This window comes from Sceloporus occidentalis, unplaced genomic scaffold, assembly GCF_023333645.1.
Source record: "Sceloporus occidentalis isolate IW3139 unplaced genomic scaffold, rSceOcc1.0.p SCAF_202, whole genome shotgun sequence".
Taxonomy (NCBI): domain Eukaryota; kingdom Metazoa; phylum Chordata; class Lepidosauria; order Squamata; family Phrynosomatidae; genus Sceloporus; species Sceloporus occidentalis.
The window spans coordinates 62219-87174 of NW_028317182.1; the positions used below are offsets into that span (position 1 = coordinate 62219).

At 44.6% G+C, this 24956-nt stretch overlaps 1 long non-coding RNA gene across 2 annotated transcripts; it reads right to left on the reverse strand.

Annotated features, from left to right (window-relative positions):
* Window positions 1-15400: 15400 nt before the first annotated feature.
* On the reverse strand, window positions 15401-24131 carry LOC149278055 (uncharacterized). Of its 2 annotated transcripts, XR_016278799.1 has the most exons (5): window positions 24097-24131; window positions 22324-22463; window positions 20362-20528; window positions 18659-18779; window positions 15401-15461 (listed from the first exon to the last, which is right to left on the reverse strand). It is a non-coding gene; the product is annotated as an uncharacterized LOC149278055 (long non-coding RNA). The 2 variants fall into 2 exon arrangements; XR_016278798.1 differs by lacking the exon at window positions 24097-24131 and having other exon boundaries at window positions 22324-22683.
* Between the last annotated feature and the right edge of the window lie 825 nt (window positions 24132-24956).

The following is a 24956-nucleotide window of genomic DNA, read 5'->3' on the forward strand; positions in this document are numbered from 1 at the left end:
GGAAGAGCTGGTTGTTTTCAAAAGGAAAGGGTCCATAGTCCGCTTTCAGAAAAAACGCACTAAGGGGGATTTGCCCAGGATCTCTTGTGCAAGCCCCTGACAGAGTTGTGTTAAAATTGGTGTGAGTGTGAACTTCCAACTTTTAAACCGGTTTGGGAACCAGGGTAAAATGTAGTCTGAATGGCCTTATATTTAAGGGTGAAGGAAGCAAGAAACAACAAGCAAAGTCTAAACACTTCCTTTTACCATTGCAGCGTTGGAGCGTGTCGCCACCCTTGAACTGTCAATCACTCAACTGCAGCAAGGCCAGGAGCAGCAAAGAATGTGGCTATACAACTCCGTGTGTGGCATTTCCAACAACAATGATGTGGGCCTTCCTTTTCTTATTTTCAAATTTCTTATTACACTGAGATATTCCCATGATAGTATTTAAATTACCAAATATCGACCAAATATTAACTATTAATTTAACGGGATTTTATTACCCTTTTCTTCAAATGTTTTAAGACAACTCCATTCCATTTCTAAATCTTCTTTTGATTTCCCTCTGAGTAAAGCAGATACTACATCCATATTTCTAGCTTCATATTTCTTAATCAACCAATCTTCGATAGAAGGATTAATTGTACATTTCCAAACTTGAGCAAATAAGATCCTTGCAGATGAGACCATATATAAAACAATTCTATTGTATTTTACTGACTTTATGTTGTGTGTCATGTTTAGTAAAAATAAATTTGGTTCAAAGGGAATATTTATATCCAGAATGTTTTGGATGGTTCCATGAATCCTTTGCCAGAATCCTTTAGCTTTAATGCATGTCCACCAATATGAAAGAAGCTTCCCTCGGGTTCCCCGCATTTCCATCACTTAGTATTAACAGTTTTGTGTATCTGGTGGGTTTTTGGGGGGTTAGATACCACCTGTATAACATTTTGATATCATTTCCTTTATAGTTTTGGCACAGAGTTAATTTATTTGTTCCTTTCCAAGATTTTCCCCATTCCTCTATACTTATAGTTTTATCTATATCATGTGCCCATCTTACCATGCTGTGTTTAATAATTTCATCTTCTAGATCTCTTTCTTTGAATAGTTTATAATATTTGGATATGTGTTTACCTTTTTTGTCCATCATAATTTTATCTATTGCATTGTTATCCATCGTTAACCCAGGAGCTTTATTGTCTGCCTTAAAACGATTGTTTAATTGGTTGTATAAAAACCAATCCTTCATGTTTCCTCTTTCATTAAGTTCTTCCATAGATTTCATACTGTGTTTTCCTTTTGGTTTTTTGTTTATTAAATCTCCATATCTTAGCCATGGAGTATCTTTGTTCTATTGTAATAGGCTTCTTGCAGTGACACCCAAAATTGATGTCTCATTTTATACCATACTTTAAGCAATGATCTTCTTATAACATGATGGTTAAAAGCATTATTATCTTTTGGTTTTCTATACCACATATATGCATGTATACCAAGATTCAGGTTAGCTTTTTCTATATTCAATAAAGTCTTGTTTTCTAATTTGAATCATTCTTCTAGTCATTTGAGACAAGCTGCATAATAATACAGCTTAAAGTTTGGTAAGTTACATCCCCCCTTGAAGCAAAGATCATTTACTAAGGCAACCATAACAGTTTCGACTCCGTATCCCATCCTGAGGCCAGTTTGAAATGGGTCCAGATAATCTGTTTCATCCAAGACCGCTTGGAGATGAAGAGCAACTGTCCTCAAAATTATGTTGGTTAGAAATGGAAGATGGGAGACCGGTCTGTAATTGTTCATCTCCAAGGGATCTAGGGAGGGCTTTTCCATAAAGGGCCGTAGCGCCGCTTCTTTTAAGCATGATGGAAAATAGCCCTAAGAGATGCATCTGTGACATATCTCAGGTGATATAAGAAGGGCAAGGATCGGGAGGACAAGTTCTCCTCTTCACACTTAAAAGGAGCTTGTCCACATCCTCAGTACTCAGATTCAAATTGATCCAGTATGATCTTACTCATGGACACCTCACTTATAGCCTCTGCAATAATGCTGATGTCCAATTTGGCTCTTATCTGAGAGATATTATCTGTGAAATAGTCATTTAAAGTATCATAGTGAGCTGTGGAAGGCTCTAATAATGGGTTCCGGGAGGAAGGTGCCTGAAACAGGTCCCAGATCCAACACCCCCCCCCCCCCCCGACTTCAGCAGTCCCTTTATGCTTCTCTTCCCTTGGCACTTTCATTCCTTTATTCCTTCCTTCTCCTCTTTTAACATACATCACTTCAAGGGGGTCCAAGGCCCTTTCAGCGTGATCCCAGAACCATGAGATTTCCCCCAAATGAATGAGGGCTCTCCCCACTTCCCGCCCTCAGAGCAGCATCAGGGGCTGAGAGTCTGCATGCGCAGATGCCCCAAAGACCCCTTCTCAGCATGCGCAGGGATCGTAAGGCCTTTGCTGCTGCTGCTGCTGCTTATTCCGCTGGCGGCCTTTGGAAGAAGGGAAGGACTACGGCCTTTTTTCCTTCCTTCCAGAATGGAGCCCAAGCTGCGGAGCTGGACTCAGGAGGGAAAGGCTGGGAAGGCTCTGCTTTGTACATAAAGCTCTGTGTCTCTGAGTATATATGTGTGTTTGCCTCTGTTTTTATGGCTGGGAATGGAGCTGAGGGCTGAGGAGAGAAGAAAGGGTACATTTTGTGCAAATGCAGAATTTCTGTACACCAATGAGTCCAGTGTGTTGAAACAACAAAAACTTTATTTCAAACACATAATCAGAAATTCAGCGCTTAAGTCAGAGCTGCCCTCCCCAAACCAAACATTAAAACCCCAAAACCTAAAACATCACCCTCTTCCAAACCTGGCCCCCACCTCCAATTCCCACAGTCTATGTCCCACAGATAACAAGGCCCCCTTTGCCATTCCCACAAACTAGCCCTTTCTGTTAATACCTGTCCCCAACTTTCTTCAGCCAACATCGAACAAATTCCAAATGCTATCATTCCCATAACTATTCTAACCAGCTGCAGCCAATCCCACCCCTCTGTTTAACTAACCTATTCCACCACCATGATCCCCACTCAAATTTATAAACGAAAGCAATAATCTATAATAAAGGCAATTAAAATAACAAAATATAATTGAAAAACATAAACAGGCATATGGACACACAAACCTAACATACTAAATCACAAGGGCTTTTTCTTATCACCACAAGATTTAAAATATATTCTTTGTTTTGCTTCTTGATAAATATAATGTTAGTTCATTTCTGGAATTTGTGGGGCTTCTCTCCTGTGTGGACTCTCTGATGTCTCACTAGGTTTGACTTCGAAGAAAAACATTTCCCACAATGCTGGCATTTGTTTGGGTTTTCTCCTGTGTGGACTCTCTGATGCGCCAATAGGTATGACTTGGAAGAAAAACATTTCCCACAATGCTGGAATTTGTAAGGCTTCTCTCCTGTGTGGACTCTCTGATGTCTCACTAGGTCTGACTTCAAAGAAAAACATTTCCCACAATGCTGGCATTTGTATGGCTTCTCTCTTGTGTGGACTCTCTGATGTCTCACTAGGCTTGATTTCGATGAAAAACATCTCCCACAATGCTGGCATTTGTATGGATTCTCTCCTGTGTGGACTCTCTGATGTGCCAATAGATATGACTTGGAAGAAAACCATTTCCCACAATGCTGGCATTTGTTTGGGTTCTCTCCTGTGTGGACTCTCTGATGTGCCAATAGATATGACTTTGAAGAAAAACCTTTCCCACAACGCTGGCATTTGTATGGATTCTCTCCAGTGTGGACTCTCTGATGTGCCAATAGATATGACTTTGAAGAAAAACATTTCCCACAATGCTGGCATTTGTATGGCTTCTCTCCTGTGTGGACTCTCTGATGTGCCAATAGGTTTGACTTTGAAGAAAAACCTTTCCCACAACGCTGGCATTTGTAAGGCTTCTCTCCTGTGTGGACTCTCTGATGTGCCAATAGGTATGGCTTTGAAGAAAAACATTTCCCACAACGCAGGCATTTGTAAGGCTTCTCTCCTGTGTGGACTCTCAGATGCATGACTAGGACTGACATGTAAGCAAAATATTTCCCACAGTGTTGGCATTTATGTGGCTTCTTTCTTGTGTGGACTTTCTCATGACTGACAAATTCTTCTGTAAAGGAGGACAATGACAGGCAAAACTGAATATCAGTGTTAAGAGAGGAAAGGGTTACCCCAAGATTCAGCCCCACGTTCACCCCTCTCAATTTGAGATTAAATTAATAGAATTGGTGTGAATGACCTGAGCATGACCCTGTTCTAGATGCCCCCAAATCCATATAATGACTGTATTCTTACTCATAGGTGCTACCAAAGAAGTGATTGAAGGGGAACTGCCATTATGGAGCCCTGGTGGCGCAGTGGTTAAATGCCTGTACTGCAGCCACTCACTCAAAACCACAAGGTTGCGAGTTCAAGACCAGCAAAAGGGCCCAAGCTCGACTCAGGCTTGCATCCTTCCGAGGTCGCTAAAATGAGTACCCAGACTGTTGGGGGCAAATTAGCTTACTTGCTAATTAGCTTACTTGCTGTTCACCGCTATGATCTTTGGAATAGCGGTATATAAATAAAAAACAAAAAAAAATGAAGAAATCAGGGAAGGAGATAGTCAGGCAGTTAAAAAATATTCCATTAAATGTATATAAAACTATTTCAATTGAAAAGTGGCATCATTTCCTGTGAGACTGCCATAGAGTGCTGAGTCAGAATCCAAGGCATGATGGAAGCTAACTGCAGAGGATGCTTCATGCTGTTTGGCACCAGGATATGACTCACAGCCAATACAGTATATAGCTCACATGCGGATTGGTGTGGGTTGGAGTTGGGTGTGTAAGAGATTGTGAAATGGATAGAAGTCAGAGAGGAGAGTTGGTAAATATTTGTTTTATATTGCAACTCAAGATAAAGAACCTCTAAGGACTTGGAGGAAATCAACTGTGTCTGTGAGTTATTTTTAAGTGTGGAAAGTGGTTTGTGCATTGCCAATGCCTATATCTGGAGATTTGCTTCTGTGCTCTGCTATGTTATTGTTGAGCTCTGGGAGTGTCGCCTTCAGACTGTGCTATACACTGGCTTGTGAATCGGATCAGAATTCAGAGCCAAGAAGGACCTAAGAGCCGGTGTGACAATCCTGTTTGGCTGAAGTATTTCCACCAAGCACCCATTGCACTTATTTCAGTTTCAGACAATTCTTTCCCCACCCAGGAAACATCCTAAAGCAATTTAAACCTTTTTGAATGCTCGGTTTCTGCCCCCAAGCAACGACTTCAGTATAAATATCAGCCCCAACTGGCTGTTCTTTAGTTTCAGTCCAGTTGCAGACAGACAGTCCATTGGTGTATATCTCACTACACTCGCCAGCCCCACTTGCCACAGGACTTACTAACTTCTCTCCCCTTTCTGGACCTTCAGCAATTGGAATCAAGATCCATCTAGGTAATGTATTACCATTTGCAAAGCCTCAAAGTATTCGCCACTCCCACCTTTGTTTCTCAGTTCTTGTGTGTATGCGTGAACACCTATATGTGTATATGTCTATGTATGCGTGTATTTTGCTTTTCCCCTAAATAAAACACAAAAAACTATTTGAAATGCCTCTGGGGTTCTGTGTGCTTCTGGGCCTGCTATAGTTGGGATGAATCCTGAGGTCACTGTTGCTTCAATCTCTCCTTTCAGCTAAGGATGAAATTCCCCTAAAAGCATAGCTCTTGGGAGTGTCCTCCCCAGACTCCAGCATTTCGAGTGACAAAGGGCCTCTGGAATCAACCACGGAGCTAAGCAAGCTCAGGTTGGAAAAGAAGCGTTAGAGAAAAAGGAATTTTTGTGTTACCCTTTCCACTCTTCACAGACATTGCTTATAATTGCTAAATGGAACCCTTAATGTGTATGAAAACAAGGGCCTGATTTCAAGTTCAGTTCTTAAGTTCAGTGCTCTACAAGGGGCTACCTTTGTCCCAAGTTCGGAAGCTTCAATTAGTTTAAAATGCTGCACCAAATTGGTCATCGGAACATCTAGGTCAGACCACTTAACACCAGTTCTAAAATCTCTTTATTGGCTGCCAATTAGCTTCCAGGTGCAATACACAGTGATGGTTATTACTTTTAAAGACCTACATGGCTTGAGCCCGAGCTTCTTGAGGGAAGGCCTCTCCCTACACAATATGCCCCATACTCTCAGAACATCTGGGAAGAACCTATTAGATTACCCAAAGGTCAGGCTAAGAACAACTTCCCACAGAGCGTACACAGCCATTGCCCCCAAGTTATGGAACAACTTGCCAGAGGAGATCTGTCTTATCACCACCTTGGATGCTTTCAAGAAAGCACTTAAGACGGATCCTTTCAGGCAGGCTTACCCACCCGACCTCTTCTAAAGAACTTAAGGGAAAAACCACTTCTGATCGCAATTGTGCATTTTATACGTGTTTTTATTTGTCCCTAACTGAGTTTTAAGCAACTTGTTTTTTTACTGTGTGCAAATTGGATGCTATTGTTGTTTTGTGGCTATTTTACAGGTAAATACAAATAAAACCTATTATTATTATCTGTCCGGTTGGTGGCTGCCTCCCAATCCCTAAGGCCTCTCTCCTGGCCCTTCCCAGAGGTCCCTTCCTGTCCACACAGAGCTAGGCGATCCTGGCTTTGCTCCTGCCTTCCCCTCCTGGCTCCCAGAGGCTTGATCCCCTTCCCTTTCTCCCTCCACTCTCCAACCTTCCCTCATGCCCATCTGCACTGCTTTACCATTTCACCTTCAGCATCTCTTTCCTGCCTTTCTGTTTTTCACATTCCTTCCATCTCTCTATCACAGACAGAGTGTGTGTGATGCATAAACGGGACACTTTGAGTCCCATTTGTTGAGAAAGGCAGGATAATCAATATACAAATAACTCATTGGGAAAGGCAAAGCAAGGGGTCTGGGACCTGGTTTCTGATATTAGTGAGGGTCAAGTGCCAGGGAGGAGCCTTAAAACAGCTTTAAGACATCTCCAAGACTGGGATGGATTACTGTTGGGGTTTGGGGGGGGGTATATTGGACCCCAGGAGATCTCAGAGCGGAGGTGGGGGCTGTTTTGCCACTGTTGGGCCCTCTCTGATCCACTGCAGGGCCAAGGAAGCCTTTTTCACATGAAGCCTCTCCAGAGCCTCAAAAGGCTGGAAGAGGGGCCACAAAAGCCAGGAAACTTACTCAGGAATGTGCTGAGGACTATTTAGGGGCAAAAAGAATTAATCTCCATGGCTCCTTCCCACAAAATTCCAGAACTGGCAGTTTAGGATTGGATATTGAGAATCCTTACAAAGTGGAGAACAATAGTGCCTCACTAAAACTAGAAATTCCAAGATTCCACAGGAAGTTGTTATGACAATTAAATTACGTGTGAAAGGGAACTAGGAATGGTAGTAGAGCACAAGTTGAACATTTGTCAACAGTGTGATGCAGCAGCTAAAAAGGCCAATGTGATCCTAGGCTGTATCAATAGGAGTGTAGTGTCAAGATCAAGGGAAGTAATAGTGCCACTCTATTCTGTTTTGGTCAGGGCTCACTTGCAATAATCCTGTGTCCTGTTCTGGGCACTACAATTGAAACAGATGTTGAGAAGCTGGACCATGTCCAGAGGAGGGAAACCAAAATGGAGAACGGTCTTGAAACCATGCTCTCTGAGGAACGACTTAGGGAACTGGGTATGTTTAGCTTGGAGAAGAGAAGGTTAAGAGGTAATATTATAGCCCTGTTCAAATATCTGAAGAGATGCCATATTCAGGATGGAGCAGGCTTGCTTTCTGCTACTCCAGAGAAAAGGACATGGAACAATGGATGCAAGCCACAGGGACAAGAGATTCCTCTTAAACTTTAGGAGGAACTTCCTGACAGTAAGAGCTCTTCAACAGTGGAATATACTCCCTCAGAATTTGGTGGAGTCTTTCTTTGGAGGTCTTTAAACCGAAGCTGGATGGCCATCTCTTGGGGTGCTTTGAATGTCTATTCCTGCATGGCAGAAGATTGAACCAGATGATCCTTGTGGTCTATTTCAACTCTTTGATTATATCATTCTAAAGTAGAATCATAGCGCTCTGACAGTAAATTATGAAACGGCCCTCAGTCTTCATAGAAAGAACAATGGATTCAGGTTCCTTACCCACAGAAGCCACATTCCCATAATTCTCCATCATCACATAACTGTACATAAGTCTCTGTTTCTTCGTCAACAGTTTCCATTCCTCCTCGGTGAAATATACAGCCACATCTGCAAAGGTCACCTGCAACAGAAAATAGCCCTCATCCAGAGAGTGACTAAACAAAAGGAGAGGAAAGCACATGGTGCATTGCAAATATTGTTTCAACAATTCAGAATTCAGTCCAGGAAATAAACTTTAAATTCTGCAAACAAGCAAAAAGTGTCTCAATCCTTTCAAAATAATATACAATTTGATAAACAGTATAATTTAGGCCATGTCTGATATATTATTGATTGATTAGGATACTGACTATCACAACATTGTATAGTACATTTAGTCACCAATGAATTATAGTGCATTTAGCCATATCTCACCTAATTTCAGAGGCATATTTCCTTTTTAAAAAACAGTTCTGGGAAGTACTCTGGGCTTGGGGCCACTAGGCTCACCCTCAATTTAGGTCCAGAGATATTCCTCCATATCCCCCAGCATTTTACAGATGGGGAAAGGAAGACACATGTGGCTAAGCAACACCAGAAGGGGGTCAAGATGGCCAAAGTTGTTAATGATAAAGATCACACAAGCAAGGAAGGGTACCGCAGTTTGCTTTTGCCTCCAACTCCTGACAAGGACAAGACCCTGACTCCATCCCTCCTCCTATCTTCCCTCTTTTAAGTTGATGGGATGCAGACTCTTTTGAACTTGGAACACATTTTTCAGCAACTGAACTGACCTGAGGCGAAGAAGGAAAGTGGGAGGAGGAGAGTGAAATAGGACATTTTCTAAGCCCCTGAAAAAATGAGGTGACAGAGGATTACCCAGGACTCTTTCTGCCAAACTGGGACAGTATGTTCTCCGCTTGCTTTCATGAGCCGGACCAGACATAGATGAAACTAATAGTAAGGATGGCAACTTACCAAAGAGCTGTTGTACCTCAGGAGCCTCTTTCTTTTGGAGCGCAACTCCCTCCGCTTGGCCTCTGTTTCGGCCATCAGGTGGGCAGGGGTCCTGGTGGCCCTGCACTTCCAGAAAGAGAGGCCCCAAAGCTGTGTACAAGGAATCCGAGATGGAGTTCCTGAGAAAAGGGACCAGGGTTAGGATTGACTTGGCAAGAAACCCTGCAGCACTCAAAGACACAGAGAACAGCATCCTGCTGGTGACATACGCAGGTGACATATGTCTCCTTTGGGCCGATGCAGAGGTGGGCATCCCCTTCCTCCCTCTGCACCAAACAAAGCCCCCTGGACCTAGCATAGATTCACTGCAGCTCCCCTACACAACAGATACTCCATGACTTATTAGAGTGGGGGGGGGGGAATTAGTGGATGGGGAATTGGAGAGGACCCTGGTTATGTCTCTGTAGATAGATGTGAAATGAGTGTATCATAAACAAACAAACAAACAATCTGCCAAAATATCCAGAGGTTTCCAGTACTTTTCCCCAGCATCAGCCCCTTTCTCAAGAATGCTGCATCCGCACTATAGAAATAAGGCACTTTAACCGCTCAGTGCTATGGAATCCTGGGATTTTACCACTGGACACTTAGCCTTCTCTGCCAGAGAGCTGTCATGCCACAACAAACTACAAATCCCAGGATTCCACAGGATGGAGCCAGGAGAGTTAAAGCGGTTTCGAACCGGATTATTTCTTCAGTGCAAATAATTTCTGTAGTGCAGATACAGCCTAGCTCTGTTGTAAAAGTCAAATTATTATCTGGTTAAAAATGGTTTTCCTTTTAAAAAATAAGGTTTTTTAGTCTATAATCCTTATTCTTTTTGTTCTTGTTTGTTTCACTCTTGGTCATATGAGTTATTCTGGCCTGTCTCCTTCCTTCTTGCCTGAAAATCTCTTAATAAGAAACTGGGGAGACTTTTAAAAACTCTCAAAGGAGCCACTTTTGGCCTTGTTTGGGGGGCAGTCCTCCTCTTAGAAGCCAAAGCCCAATGTTTGTGAGGAAGAAGAATAAGGCTTGTATTAAAACTATCCTCCCCATTTCTCATCCCTTTTAAAACCCATGTTCCCCAGAAGGAGCAGAGCTTTGTAATAAGAAAACCCTCTCAGAAAAGACACACACTTCCTTCCTTTTGGCCCAAGGAGCCTGGCCTCCTTCTGACTCTGGAGCCTCAGGAGAGAAAGAGAAGCCTCTGTTCAGCTGAAGAATCAGAGAAGGTTCTGGAACAATATTCCCTCAGACACAAGCAGAAGAAAATGGCCACTGAAACACAAAATGGCCGCCTGAACAAATGTCTACTAGAACACAAGGAACAGGGACTGGGATTCCAGCCAATCAGGGCCAGGGATGGTGGGAGGGACTGGGATTCCAGCCAATCAAGGCCAGGGATGGTGGGAGGGACTGGGATTCCAGCCAATCAGGGCCAGGGATGGTGGGAGGGACTGGGATTCCAGCCAATCAGGGCCAGGGATGGTGGGAAGGACTGGGATTCCAGCCAATCAGGGCCAGGGATGGTGGGAGGGACTGGGATTCAAGCCAATCAGGTCCAGGGATGGTGGGAGGGACTGGGATTCCAGCCAATCAAGGCCAGGGATGGTGGGAGGGACTGGGATTCCAGCCAATCAGGGCCAGGGATGGTGGGAGGGACTGGGATTCCAGCCAATCAGGGCCAGGGATGGTGGGAAGGACTGGGATTCCAGCCAATCAGGGCCAGGGATAGTGGAGGGACTGGGATTCCAGCCAATCAGGGCCAGGGGTGGTGGGAGGGACGGGGATTCCAGCCAATGGCAGCCCTCAGAGTGTCCTCAGGAGGACTTCTTCTGTTCCCCTAAAAGAGCATTGAACCCATGGCTTAGAGCACTGTTGTCAGTTTCTTGACTTTCACAGGGAAACTGGCATTTCAGAGTGCTTTCAGTGTGATTTCTGTGTCTGTCTCTATTCTGTGGAGATTCAGGGACTTTTGCACATTTATCATGGGAGAGATGTCATCTATATATTATTTATCTCTTGACTGGCAGAATATTGTAATCTTTTCCCCCAAGATATTTCCCATGGTCTTAATCCCAAAGGCTTTCTACAGTCCTTAGCCCACTTTATCATGTTCTCCTTTATCATTGCTCCTTCTAAGTGATACTCCAATAGCTTTTTGTATAATCTGGATTACATGACTGGTTTTTCCCCTAACATAATTTCCTAGAGTTGTCATTGTTCTGGAAAACCTCCATGTCCTGTTTCAGATCTCTCCTTAAACTATGATTCTATGATTCTGAGATCACAATGTGACAATCTCAATGCTTCTGGTAAGGATCATAATGGGCCAGTCTCAATCCTTCAGGCAAGGAGCATCAGTCTGAACTCATAATAGTCCCGTCACAATCTTTCAGGAAAGGTGCCTCAGGCTGAGATCTCAATGGGACAGCCTCAATGCTTCAGACAAGGATCATAACCCTTTGGTTGCTAAGGGCCAGGCTCAATCCTTCAGGTAAGGAACACCTGCCTGTAGTCTATAAACCCATCTTAATCCTTCAGGGAAGGAACATCAGCCTGAAGTCACAATGAGTTAGTGTCAATCCTTCAGATAAGGAGCATCAGTCTGAGATCACAATGGGCCAGTCTCATTCGTTCAGGTAAGGAGGACCAACCTGAAGTCACAATGGGCCCCTCTCAATCTCTAAGGCAACAAGAAACAGCCTGAAGTCACAATGAGCCATTCCCAGTCTTTCAGGAAAGAAGCATCAGCCTGAATTCACAATAGTCCTTTCTCAATCCATCAGGAAAGGAGCAACAGCGTGAAGTCACACTGAACCAGTCTCGATCTCTCTGGCAATGAGCATCAACCTGAGGTCATAATGGACCAGCATCAATCCTCCAGTTAAAGAGCACGAGCCTGAAGTCATAATAGTCCCATCTCAGTCTTTCAGGCAAGGAACCTCAGGGTAAGATCACAATAGTCCTGTCTCAATGCTTCAGGTAAGGAGCAGCAGACTGAGGTCACAATGCGACAATCTCAATCTCTCAGGCAAGGGGCATCAGCCTGAAGTTGCAATGTGAGATCTGGAGTCAGTCCTGTGCTCACAAAATCAAACTCATTTGAAACGAAAGAAGCTTTATTGATGAATCCAGGCAGAAACATCCATTAACACCTTTTTGCAAAGTCTGAAGTCCAAAGGAACTTGCTCAACCCCTCCCTAAGCCAGCCCCCAATTCCCAAGCTAAAGCAACGCAAGCGGAGGTTGCATAGATACCAAGGTTGTCTATACTTCCCTTCCCTTCTCCCAGACAGCCTCACCTTGAAGAGCGGTGTTCCCAAGCCAGCTTCACTCCTCCTTGATAACCAGTCTACAGCTGCAATCCCAGCCCCTTTCCAAACGCCCTCCTTCATCTAAAAGCCACTCCATCTGTCCTTCTATAATTTTCCATTACGTGCTTTCTATAACCCATTACTACTATAACTACAACTACAACCGTAAGAAGGACCCCTAATCCAGGAATGAAGTTACGTCAGCCAGTTCTGGATGGGGTCACATTTCCCCTGAAAGACTCTGTCTGCAGTTTGGGAAAACTCCTGGATTCATCACTTCATCTGATGACTAAAGTGGATGCAAAGGTCAGGAGCACTTGTTATCAGCTTCGGCTGATACGCCAACTGCACTCCTTCCTGGAGCAGGGAGACCTTGAAACAGTAGTACATGCGCTGGTCACCTCTCGGCTCGACTTCTGTAACGCACTCTGTTGTATTTCTTAAATTGTATGTTATTTTATTACTGTAATCTATATTCATTCCTTTGAGAAAAGGTGGAGTTTAAATTATTATTATTATTATTATTATTATTATTATTATTACTATTATTACATCCCTTCAAAAGGGTCCAAGGCCCTTTCAGTATGCTCCCAGAACAGGTGTGTGTATGTTTCTGGGGCTGTGGGTCTCTCTGTTGGTCCTCCTCTGCAGGGTTGTTGTGAAGGAAAAGGTAAGTATTTGAGGGGGGTGCCCAATCCAGATCCTGTGGGCCTCTAAGCCGTTCCCAGGTTGCCAGGGGATTGCCAGAGCTTTGAGGTCCCTCCTTCTCCTTCCTCTTGGCTTTGGCCTAGATTTTGGCTCTTTTCTACCCCCCCAGAGCCCCCTCCCCCAGGACTCCAGAGAAAACTTCTCTCCCCCCCTCAAAAAACATTGCTATTAACGATAACGATATTGCATAACGATTGCATACTGTGTGATGCTTTCTCTTTGGCACAAACCTCTTCCCCAAATGAGGCATCAGAAGGGAGAGTCTCTCCTCTGCCCCACTTTCCAGGAAGGAGGCGGCTCCTCAAAGCCCTTTTTACCTTTGGATCCCCCTCCCCTTCATGGCCATGCCTCTCTCCAACGGTCCCCACGGCGTCTATTATCATAATAACCATCCAAGTACCTGGGACCCAAGGAATCCTCCTAGTAGGGGGCAGGGAATGAAAGAGGGAGAGGAGACCTGGCAGGCCCCCTGCCTTTCTTTGGCAGGAGAAGAGGGGTTTTCTTCCTTCTTATAACCCCCCAAGGGCCCCCCAGAAAACCATTCCTCTGAATGAACAAGGGCTCTCCCCACTTCCCTCCCTCCCTAAGAACAGACTGTGAGGGCAGCCATGGCTTCAGGGGCTGAGACTGTGCATACATAGATGCCCCCAAAGGCCCCTCCTCAGCATTCGCAGGGATTGCAAGGGCCTAGCTGCTGCTGCTTATTCTGCTGGCGACTTTTGCGGGAAAGGAAGGTATGTACCAGAGGTTCAGCAGCCTCCCCTTCCTTCCCTCATTTCTTTCTTTGAGGAGATCGCAATGGAGTCCAAGGTGCAGAGCTGGACTCAGGAGGGAAAGCCAGGAAAGGAAGGCATTAGTTTTGAAATATAGCTGTCTCTATGTATCCTGTATGTTTGTGTGTTTCTGTGCACGTATGTGTGTGTGTGCCCCTTCTGTTCTTATGGCTGGGAATGGAGCTGAGGACTGAAGAGAGAAGAAAGGGTCAGTTTTGGGCAAATTCAGAACTTCTGTGCATCAAAGAGTCCAGTGTGTTGAAATAGCAAAGAACTTTATTGAGAACACACAGAAACCCAGTGTTTAAGCCAGAACTGCCCAGTCCAATCCATACAATACACTAAAACCCCAAACGTTCAACATCACCCTCTTCCAAACCTAGCCTTACCCCCAATTCCCACAGTCTATGCCCCACAGGTAACAAGGCCCCCTTTGCCATTCCCAGAAACTAGCCCTTTCTCTTAATACCCCAAATTTTTCTTCAAACAACATCTCACACTTTGCAAAAGATATCATTCCCGTAACTATTCTATCCAGCTGCAACAAATCCCACCCCTCATCTACCTAACCTATACCACAATCCACAATCCACGACAAATATACAACCCAAAGCAATTACCTATAATATTAGCAATTAAAATCTAAACTAAACAAATATGACTTTAAAACACAAACAGATATATGAACAGACAAAGCAAACAAAATAATAAGGGCCTTTTCTTATTACGACAGGATTAAAAATATATTCTTTGTACTCCTTCTTGACAAATATAATGTTCATTACTGGGATTTCTGTAGCTTCTCTCCTGTGTGGCCTCTCTCATGTTTCACTTGGGCTGACTTGTCAGAAAAACCTTTCCCACAATGCTGGCATTTGTATGGCTTCTCTCCTGTGTGGATTCTCTGATGTTTCACTAGGTCTGACTTTGAAGAAAAACATTTCCCACAATGCTGGCATTTGTATGGCTTCTCTCCTGTGTGGACTCTCTGATGTGTCACTAGGTCTGACTTCCGAGAAAAACATTTCTCACAATGCTGGCATTTGTATGGCTTCTCTCCTGTGTGGACTTTCTGGTGTTTCACTAGGTTTGACTTCAAAGAAAAACATTTCTCACAATGCTGGCATTTGTATGGCTTCTCACCTGTGTGGACTCTCTGATGTCTCACTAAGTCTGCCTTCAAAGAAAAACATTTCTCACAATGCTGGCATTTGTATGGCTTCTCTCCTGTGTGGACTCTCTGGTGTTTCACTAGGTCAGACTTCCAAGAAAAACATTTCCCACAATGCTGGCATTTGTATGGCTTCTCTCCTGTGTGGACTCTCTGATGTATCATTAGGACTGACTTCTGAGAAAAACATTTCCCACAATGCTGGCATTTGTATGGCTTCTCTCCAGTGTGGACTCTCTGATGCATGACAAGGATTGATTTGTAAGCAAAACGTTTCTTACAATGCTGGCATTTGTGTGACTTCTTTCTTCTGTGGACTCTCTCATGAATCAAATGTTTTTCTGTAAAGAAGGACAATGACAGACAAGACTGAAAATCAGAGTTAAGAGAGGAGGGTGTTGCCCCATTTAATAAAGTTGCTGTGAATAACCCAAGCATGACCCTGCTGCTTATGCCCCTAAATCCATTGAACGGTTGCATCTTTACTCATAGGAGCTAGGAAAGAATGGGGACTGCCTTGAGGGAATCAGTAGAAGAAGATAGTCAAAGGACTGTTAAAAAAATTCAATTAAATATGTGCAAAAATACTTTGATTGACAGCTGGCATCATATCCTGTGAGACTGCCAAAGAGTCCTGAGTCAGAGCCCAAGGCATGATGGTAGCTAACTGCTGAGGTCATTTCATGCTTATTTGGCACCAGGAGATGACTCCCAACCAATACAGTATGCAGCTCACATGTGGATTGGATTGGAGTTGTGTGTTCAGGAGACGGTCAAGTTGATGGAAGTCGGAGAGGAGAGCTTGCAAATATTTGTATTGTTTTGCAACTCAAGAGAGAGAACCTCCAAGGATTTCGAGGAAATCAACTGTGTTTGTGCCTTATTTTTAGTGTGAAAAGTGTTCAGTCATTGCCAACGCCTATATCTAGATACTTGCTTCTGTACTCTGCTATGTTATTTTTGAGCTGCATCTGGGTGCATCACCTCAGATTGCAATGTACATTGGCTTGTGAACGCAATCAAAATTCAGAGCCAACAAGGACCTGAGATTCAGTGTGCTAATCCCTTTTGTCTCAGGCATTTGCATCAAACACCCACTGAATTCAATTTGGTTTCAAACCATTCTTCCCCCACACAGGAAATATTCTAAAGTGATATAAACCTTTCTGAACCCTTGGTTTCTGCCCCCAAGCACCAATTTCACTAATAAATATCAGCCCAGACTTGCTGTTCTTCAGTGTCAGTCCAGTTACAGACAGACACTGTTTGTTTTCTTGGCTAAGCACCTCCATGCACTCACCAACCCCAATTGTCGCGGGAACTACTGACCTCTTCCCACTCCAAATCCTCAGCAATTGGAAGAAAGATCTGGATAGATAACGTATCACCATTAACAAAGCCTTACATCTATTCACCACACCCATCTTTGTTACCTAGTTCTTGCGTGTGTGTATGAACACTTATTTGTATGTGTCTGTGTGTTTTGCTTTCCCCCTAAATAAAACACAAAAACCTACTTCAAATCCCTCTGAATATTTGTTTGATTCAGGACCTGCTATAGCTTGGCTGAGTCCTGAGGTCACTATTGCCCCAGTAAAACTATTTCGTTCTATTCAGCTAATTCCTCTAAAAGCATAGCACTTGCAGGTATCCTCCCTAGACTCGAGCAGTTTGGGTAACAAAGGACTTCTTGAATCAACCATGGAGCTAAGGAAGCTTAAGTAGGAAAAGAAACATTAGCGAAAAATGAATTTTTATGTCAACTTTCCTCTCTTCATAGACATTGCTGATAACTGCAATATGGAGCTCCTTAATATGTCTGAAAACAAGGCCTGAGCCATGTTCTCACAGTTCACTCAAACCAGTTCTTAAAATCTGTGAAGTTGGTACCTGCCTCCCAATCCCCAAGGCCCCTCTCCTGGCCCTTCCCAGAGGTCCTTCCTCTCCGCACAGAGCTAGGAGATCCTGGCTTTGCTCCTGCCTTCCCCTCCTGGCTCCCAAGGGCCTGATCTCCTTCCTTTTCTTCATCCGCTCTCCAACCTTCCCTCTTGCCCATCTGCACTGCTTCAGCATCTCACCTTGAGCATCTCTTTCCCGCTTTTCTGTTTTTCACATTCCCTCCATCTCTCTATCACAGACAGAAACACACCCACATAGTGTGTGTGATGCATAAAAGGGACACCTTGAAGCCCATTTGTTGAGAAAGGCAGGATAATCAATATACAAATAATGTATTAGGAAAGGGAGAACAAGGGGGCTGGGACCTGGATTCCAATTTTGGTGAGGGTCAGATGCCAGAGAGGCGCCTTAAAACAGCTTTAAGGCATCTCCAAGACTGGGATGGATTACTATTAGGGGTGGGGATTACATTGGCTCCCAGGGGATCTCAGAGGCAACCCCACATTGTGTCACCTAAAAATATGGAATAATGTTTTGCCCCTCAATATCCCACAGCATCCCTTTGGGAAAGTGGAGGCCATTTTGCCACTGTTGGGCCCTCTCTGAGCCATTGCAGGGCCAAAGGATGCCTGTTCCCCAGAAAGCCTCTCCAGAGCCTCAAAAGGCTGGAAGAGGGGCCACAAAAGCCAGGAAACATGCTCAGGAATGGGCTGAGGACCATTTAAGGGCAAAAAGCATTAATCTCCATGGCTCCTTCCCACAAAATTCCAGAATTCGTAGTTTAGGATTCGATAATTAGAAACATTACAAAGTGGAGAACAATAAACTAGAAATTCCACTATTCCACAGGAGGTTGTTAAGGCAATTAAATTACGTGTGAAAAGGAACTAGGAATGGTAGCCGAGCACAAGTTGAACATGTGTCAACAGTGTGATGCAGCAGCTAAAAAGGCCAATGTGATCCTAGGCTGTATCAATAGGAGTATAGTGTCAAGATCTGGGGAAGTAATAGTGCCACTCTATTCTGTTTTGGTCAGGGCTCACTTGCAATAATCCTGTGTCCAGTTCTGGGCACCACAATTCAAATAGATGTTGAGAAGCTGGAGCATGTCCAGAAGAAGGAAACCAAAATGGTGAACGGTCTGGAAACCATGCTCTCTGAGGAACGACTTAGGGAGCTGGATATGTTTAGCTTGGAGAAGAGAAGGTTAAGAGTGGATATGATAGCCCTGTTCAAATATTTGAAGAGATGTGATATTCTGGATGGAGCAGGCTTGCTTTCTGCTATTCCAGAGAAAAGGACATGGAACAATGGATGCAAGCCACAGGGACAAGAGATTCCACTTAAACTTTAGGAGGAACTTCCTGAGAGTAAGAGCTCTTCAACAGTGGAATATACTCCCTCAGAGTTTGGTGGAGTCTCTTTCTTTGGAGGTCTTTAAACAGAGGCTGGATAGCCATCTCTCGGGGGTGCTTTGAATGTCTATTCCTGCATGGCAGAAGAGTGAACCGGATGGTCCTTGTGGTCTATTTCAACTCTTTGATTCTATAATTCTAAAGTGGAATCATAGCGCTCTGACAGTGAATTATGAAAGGGCCCTCAGTCTTCACAGGAAGGGCAATGGATTCAGGTTCCTTACCCACAGAGGCCACATTCTCATAACTCTCCATCATCACAGAACTGTACATAAGTTTCTGCTTTTTCGTCAACAGTTTCCATTCCTCTTCAGTGAAATATATCGCCACATCTGCAAAGGTCACCTGCAACAGAAAATAGCCCTTATCCAGACATGGTGCATCACAAATATTGTTTCAACAATTCAGAATTCAGTCCAGGAAGTAAACTTTAAATTCTGCAAGAAAGCAAAAAGCTACAGCCTTTGAATGAATGAATGAATGAATGAATGAATGAAGGTTTATTTATATACTGCCGTTCCAATGATCACGGCGGTTAACAATAATAACAAAACAATAACAATACATTATGTAACATAGGAACCCCCCAAGATAAAACCATACAACATCATAAAAGCCATCATTCATTCCTAACTTAAGACCAATAAAAACATCAATAAAACCCCCTAGCTAAAACACGATCAAACATCATTACAGGAGCAGATAATTCAGGACATGGTAGGGAAAGCTTGCCGAAACAAATGGGTCTTCAAATTCTTCTTAAAGGACTCAAGGGAGAGGGCTGAGCGGAGCTCGATAGGGAGAGAGTTCCAGGACTGCGGGGCAGCGACTGAAAAAGCCCTCTGCGCTGTTATTACCAATCTCGTCACAGGAACTCGCAGAAGTGTCTCCCTCCTGACCTAAGTGTGCGGGGCGGATTATATGGGGAGAGGCGGTCCTCCAAGTACTCTGGGCCCAAGCCATTTAGGGCTTTATAGGTCGCGACCAACACCTTGTATTGCGCCCGGAAGCGAATAGGCAGCCAATGCAGATCTTTCAAGATAGGTGTTATGTGGCTGACCCTGGAAGAACCAGTGACCAGCCTGGCTGCCATATTCTGAACCAACTGAAGCTTCCGAGTTTGGTACAAGGGTTGCCCCATGTAGAGCGCATTACAGAAATCAAGTCGAGAGGTTACCAGAGCGTGTACCACTGTTTCAAGGCTCCCCCGGTCCAGGTAGAGATCCAGTTTGTCTCAAATTTTTTCAATATAATATACAACATAATAAAGAATATAATTTAGGCCATTTCTGGGATATTATTGATTGATTAGGGTACTGACTATCCCAACATGTATAGTACATTTAATAACCAATAAATTATAGTACATTTAGCCACATCTCACCTAATTTCATTTTTAAAAAGAACTTCTGGGGAGTACTCTGGGCTTGAGGGCCACTGGGCCCACCCTCAATTTAGGTCCAGAGATATTCTTCCATATCCCCCAGCATTTCACAGATTGGGAAAGCAAGACACATGTCGACAAGCAACACCAGAAGGGGATCAATATGGCTAAAATTATTAATGATAAATATCACTCAAGTGAGGAAGGGTACAGCATTTTGCTTTTGGTGGAGACTCCTGGCAATGGCAAGACCCTGCCCACTTTTCTCCTCCCCTCTCCCCTCTCCCCTCTTTTGCGTTGATGGGCTGCAGACTCTTCTGAACCTGGAATGTACTTTGCAGCAACTGAGCTGACCTGAGGAGAAGGGGGAAAGTGGGAGGAGGAGAGAGAAATAGGACATTTTCTAAGCCCCTGAAAAAATGAGGTGACAGAGGATTAACCAGGACTCTCTCTGCCACACTGGGACAGGATGTTCTCCGCTTGCTTTCATGAGCCGGTCCAGCAATGACACATATGAAACTAATAGTCAGGATGGCAACTTACCAAAGAGTTTTTGTACCTTGGTAGCCTCTTTCTGTTGGAGCCCAACTCCCTCTGCTTGTCCTTTGTGTTGGCCATTAGGTGGGCAGGGGATCCTGGTGGCCTTGTACTTGGGTCACTTCCAGCAAACGATGTCCCAACACTGTGTCAAGAGGGTCGAGATGAAGTTCCTGAGAAAAGAGACCAGGGTAAGGCTTGGTTTAGCAAGAAACCCTGCAGCACTCAAAGTCAGAGATCAGCATCCTGCTGGTGACATAGGCAGGTAACGAATGACTCCTTTGGGCCGAGGCATCTCCTTTCTCCCTCTGCACCAACCAAAGCCCCCTGGACCTAGAAGACTCACTGCAGCTCCCCTACACAACAGGTACTCCATGCCTTGTGAGGGTAGCTGGGGATCAGGGGATGGGAACTGGAAAAAGTCCTGACTATTTCCTCATATCTAGATGTGAAATGAGTGCATTATCTGCTGAAACCTGCAGAGGTCCACAGTGGCCCTCAGAGGAACATGTCTTCATTTTGCTTCTGACTACAGAAACACAGTTGGATGCTTCCCTAATACCTCACATCCAGTAGCCTGATTCCACCCGGAACAACACTGGAGCATAGAGGGTTCTGCTGGGTCAGGCTGTCTGGCCTGGTGGTTCCTTATTCTCCCAATGGCCAAACCAGCAGAACTCTCTATGCTCCAGTGTTGCTCTGGGTGGAATGGGTCTACAACTGTCCCTTCCCCAGGGAGGCCCCTCGTCAGGAAGGGCAGGAAAGGAGCTCTATCTTCTCAAGTTTTTCCCCTTCCATGGGATCCAGCCCTTCTCCCAGGATCAGGGGGCACCAGAGGATTGAGCTGATGGAAAGGGAGCACCCAATTCCTATGGCAGACTTCTGCATGCAGAGAAGTCACAATTCTGAGAGTTTCTCTGCCCATGTGGAGAATGCCCATTTTCCACACTGTTACCTGTTCATCTTGACCTGGGAATATCCTGTTCCAGCCATATGCAGACCTAAATCCTAGCCTGTATCCTATGCCTAGTCCTGATCAGAGTAGAATCACTGAATCAGTTTGATTTATTTATATGTTGACTCACCAGTCCCTTATGGGTTTAATGGGTCTACTCTCGACAGTTAACCAACAGGATTCAGGACTCCTCAGATTTTGAATTCAGGAATACAAATTTTTCATGCTGTGTCGTCATGACTGATGAGAATCTGACTTCTCTTTCACAGAGAGGAGGAGGAGGAGGACCTGCTTTATGTCCCAGGTGGAGAAGCTCTAGCTCTTGGGCTGAATGAGACATGAATTACCTTACAGATCTGATCCATGCCCTCCCATCATCATGGCCCCCTTCCCATTTAGACACTGGTCAAAATAATTATTTCATTTTTTCAAATGAGACTATTTCTCTAAGCTTAACTGCTGTGTTTGTCTATGTCAGTCATGGCAGGAGCATGAGGTGTGCACCTCCTCCCTCTGCTTGCTAAAGCCACATAGAAATTTAGGCATGTACATTTGTCTGCATTGTTTCTGAATGGATCTATTGTAAAATCCACAATTTCTTCACTTTTCCTTGTATATTTTTGAAAAAGATGCACACTGCTGAATGTGTTGCATTTGATATAACAAAAATGTATAAATATATAGGCTTATGACTGAACATTGCACCCTAGATTATGCTCATTTGAGGGAAGTGAAGATGTATGTAAACCCAGTGAAACTAACATCTCACAAAGCTCTAGTAAACAACATGTACACACACAGTCCCCATAAAAAGGGCTCACTGGCGAACTGTGTGTCTGAGGTCTGGAAATCTCACTTCCACCTTCTGGGAAGAAAATGGTGCTAGAGATGGAATTGGGGGCTTTATGCCTACAAAGCATGGACTCACTCTCTCAGCTGCAACCTTTCCACATAATCCTGGACTGAAACATTTAAACAAAGATCCTCTTCCAGCTCCAGGAATAAAGGCCTACCTTCAGTATAAAGAACCTGATTCCTGCAGCCCCAGAAAGGTCTCTTCTGCAGTCCTTTATGGCTGGAGCTTCCCTGGGTCAGAGGCCGTCTCCTCAGCAGTAGAGAAGGGTTGCTCTGAATGCGGAGGAGGTCCACAGGGCTGAGGGAGGGAAGGCAATGGGAAAAGGGGTCAGTGCCAATGGCCATGGAGGACAGAAGGTGACAATGCCTAGGAAACTCCTCTGAGTCCCAGCCCTAGAAATGAGAGGCAGGAGTGAGTCCAGGGGGCTGAGGGGGTCGCCTTTCCCAAAGGGGGAGGCAAGGACCGGTGGGACCCTCCCCAGCTAGGGCCCAAAGGGAGGGCTTCTTTCCCCACCTCTCTCTCCCTGCTTCCAAAGCCCACTGGCCCTGAGTCTCCTGCCTCCCCTTCCTCAGACCCCCCCACAGATCCCTTCCTTCCTTCCTTCCTTCCTTCCTTCCTTCCTTCCTTCCTTCGCCCCAAAATGGAGGGCCCGAGGCACAAAGGGACACATTGCCTTCCTTTTGGCCCAAGGAGCCTGGCCTCCTTCTGACTCTGGAGCCTCAGGAGAGAAAGAGAAGCCTCTGTTCAACTGAGGCCTCAGAGAAGGTTCTGGAACATTATTCCCCACAGTCACAAGCAGCACAAAATGGCTTCCAGAACACAAAATGGCACCTTGATTCTCAGTGTTTGGCAGTTGGCAGTTTGAGGCCTTGAGAGAACACAAAATGGGCGATGAAAGGGCCCTAAAGTCGGAAGGGACCCCAAACAGGATTTCTGATCCTAAAGAAAAGTATTCCTGATGGCACCCGATGGCTGTGAGAACACAAAAAGTCCCCAAATAGGACTTCCAAACCTTAACAACACCTAAACATTTTCCTGATGCTATTGAAAGGAGGAATCTGATCCCCTCCTTAATTGTTCACTATTGTACAATAGTGACAGATATTAATATTGATATCAAGAGTGCCTATCGTCCACAACTCAGTTCAGGTCTTGACCGCTCAGGGAGACCAGTCCAGCTGCAGGTGGCCCTCCGTCTGTCCGTCCATCCTCCTTTCCTTCTGCATTCCTCCTCTTTTCCCCAGCATCTGCCCCTTTCCCAAGAAGGCTGCATCCGCACTATAGAAATAAGGCACTTTGACACTGCCTTAACCACTCAGTGCTATGGAATCCTGGGATTTTACCTTTCGGACACTTAGCCTTCTCTGCCAGAGAGCTCTCATGCCACAACAAACTACAAATCCCAGGATTCCATAGGACAGAACCAGGAGAGTTAAAAAGGTTTCGATCCAGATTATTTCGATAATGCAGATAAAGCCCGAGTTGGTTGTAAAAGGATAGAAGCACCCAAGTCGAATTTTTATCCTGTTAAAAATGGTTTTGCTTTTTTAAAAAATAAGGAGTTTTTTTTTTCTGTCTAATCCTTATTCTTCTTGTTGTTCTTTGATTGTATGTTTGTTTGTTTCATTCTTGGTAATATGAGTTATTGCAGTCTGTCTCCTTCCTTCTTGCCTGAAAAACTATTAATAAGGAAACTGAGGAGACTTTTAAAACCTCCCAAAGGAGCCACTTTACGCCTTTTTTGGGGGACTAGCCTCCTCTTAGGAGCCAAAGCCCGATGTTACTGAAGAAGAAGAATAAGGCTTGTATTAAAACTATCCTCCCCATTTCTGAATCCCTTTTAAAACCCATGTTCCCCAGAAGGAGCAGAGCTTTGTAATAAGAAAACTCTCTCAGAAAAGAGACACAAATGGCACACAAAGGGACACACTTCCTTCCTTTTGGCCCAAGGAGCCTGGCCTCCTTCTGACTCTGGAGCCTCAGGAGAGAAAGAGAAGCCTCTGTTCAACTGAGGCCTCAGAGAAGGTTGGCCACCGGAACACAAAATGGTCGATGGAACACAAAATGGCCACCAGAACAAAAAATGGCTGCCTCTGCCTCAGCGCTTGGCAGTTGGCAGTTTGAGGCCTTCAGGGGAGAGAGAGAGACTGAAGGGAAGAAAGGAAGGAAGTCCTGGAGGGAGGGGGCCTTGGGAGATAGAGAGCCTTCCTGAGATATTTGGTGTTCGCTTCCTAAAAAAGGGGTTTCTGGCCTCATAAAGGATTTGGGGCAAACTGGATCTGAAAGGCAGTAGCAGCCTTTTCTCTTGCCAATGGGATTTACAGTGTATTTCCTGGACTGGATGTCCCAGCATCCAGAATGCCAGAAAGAGGAGGGGTCCTGCCCTGTAGTAAGGCCCCTCCAATCCCTCTGAACTAGGACTACAACTCCCATGTCTCTTTCTTTCTTTCTTTCTTTCTTTCTTTCTTTCTTTCTTTCTTTCTACCTATCTGGATTTTGAGTTGTGACTAAGCCCCCTTAGTAGTGTTACTTCTATTGTTGTTTCTGACATGTCAACCCTAAGGGAAGCCCTTTGCAGGCTTTTCTTGGCAAGATTTGTCCAGAAGTGGTTTTGCAAGGACCTCTCCCTGAGTGTGACTTCTTGCCTAAGGTTACTCAGTGGGTTTCCATGGCCAAGAGGGCATTCGAACCCTGGTCTCCAGGGTCATAGTCCAATGCTCCAGCCACTAAACCATGCTGTCTCTTTCTTGAGGCTGTGTTGTATTTTGTGCTGTAGCTCCAAGTCATTGC